The sequence below is a fragment of the Pinus tabuliformis genome, chromosome 9, assembly GCF_031772625.1.
Source record: "Pinus tabuliformis cultivar Carrire ecotype Pingquan chromosome 9, CPIR1, whole genome shotgun sequence".
Lineage (NCBI taxonomy): Eukaryota > Viridiplantae > Streptophyta > Pinopsida > Pinales > Pinaceae > Pinus > Pinus tabuliformis.
In genome coordinates, this window is record NC_142307.1 from 15,823,387 (window position 1) to 15,825,183 (window position 1,797).

A 1,797-nucleotide genomic window follows, 5' to 3' on the forward strand; every position below is an offset into this window, starting at 1 on the left:
TTCGGTAAATATCCCAGAATTATGACCAAGAAGAAAAGTGAGTTCTATCCCTAAATACATCTGAATTATGAGAAAGAAGAAAAGTGAGATCTCTATGTATATGCTCTTAGAATGCAGATGCGTGGGCAAAATTGCAGATTCAGTAAATATCCCAGAATTATGAAAAGTGAGATCTCCAAGTGTATACTCTTAGAATGCAGGTGCGTGAGCAATAAACGACACTCTTAGAATGCAGGTGCGTGAGCAATAAACGACACGTTGCTCCAGTAATCCTCTTCAAGTAATTCAGGCAATGGTGAAGTAACCTGCTGCTGAAAACCCTTTCTCAATTCGGACTGAATGTCATCAGTATCAAGGAAATCCAGAGGAAGCTCCAGAAAACCTAGTTCCTCGGTGGCCTTATCTTTTGCCATATTACCTGCAAATGAAGGTACTTTAGGAGTTTCCACATTGCAGTCCCCGATCCATTCAAATGATGCAGAATTGCATTGTTGGGAGGTGTTGTCCTTCTCAACGTCATTATCATTATCATCTGGGTCCAATGACGATAAAACTGACGATAAAAGGGGATCGTCTCCTCCTCCACTGGGATAATGATTCTCCTTCCTGAAAGCCTTACCAGCTTCTGAATTCCACATCTTCAAGAAATAATCAGCCGGTGGATTATTGTTAGGCATTGTTGTCGTTTCCACTGTACTGCCATTGGTGTGGTAGGACATAATCAGTGATTCCCTGGAGAGGCGAGCTTCTGCTTCGAGTCTTGCATTTTCCCATTGTGCCTTGTGCCTCCTCACAGCCCAGGCCCCGTACTCGTGTGGAGCATTGGGGTTGCTTTCTTCTATGGGCTTATGTGTCGAGGGATCGAGTCCCATCTTCAACAAACGCTTCTTCAGCTTAGAATTCCAGAAATTCTTGATCTCGTTATCTGTTCTCCCCGGCAGGTTGGAGGCTATCATAGACCATCTGAAAGCATCACACAAATAAATAAATTGTGCCAAAGTATTCCATCGTGAGAATATGGAAAAAGTATTTGTTTATTTGTTACCTGCTACCTAAAATTCCATGCAACTGAATGATAGTCCGCCCTTCCTCTTCTGTAAAAGAACCTCGCTTGATATCAGGTCTCAGATAATTCATCCATCGTAATCGACAGCTCTTACTGCAACGAGGAAGCCCTGCATATTACAAAATTGAAGTTTATATACATGGAAATACCTTGTAAACATAAATGAGAATATCAGAAAATATATTTATATTAATTACAGACCAGCCAGTTGGGGAACCGCACGCCAATTGCCGTGCCCATTTTTGAGAATGTAATTGACGAGAATTTGATCCTCTTCAGGAGTCCAGGGGCCCTTCTTTATCCCCATTTTCTCACACCGCGGAGCCCTACCCATGTTCTACCTCTGCAGATCCACAGCGAAAATTCTCTCAGACGTTCTGCAGATGAGCTGTATATTGAAAGCTTGCAGATCAGCTATGTATTGATATCAGAGGTTATTGAGATGGCTTAGGAGGACAAGTGGGGGCCAAGAACATTAAACGACCTTTCACATCACTTGAAACGTAAAGCCATTGTTACTTTGTTATGAGAGAGCGATAAAAAAAAAATAGCAGCGTATTAATCGGAAACATAATTGAAGATGTTTCTATAAGTTTTCATCTCTACTTCCAATTTCGATAAATTACGAAGATTGATGGCATTGATTACCAGAAAACAACAGGAAAGGATGGGTTGTAATCATAGGTTTGACTTAAATCTATGAAAGCATTTTATGAGATTATAGATATGGT

The 1,797-nt window shown here is 41.0% G+C and overlaps 1 pseudogene; it reads right to left on the bottom strand.

Moving 5' to 3' along the window:
* Window positions 1-224: 224 nt before the first annotated feature.
* On the bottom strand, window positions 225-1,400 carry LOC149146892 (transcription factor MYB17 pseudogene; annotated as a pseudogene).
* Between the last annotated feature and the right edge of the window lie 397 nt (window positions 1,401-1,797).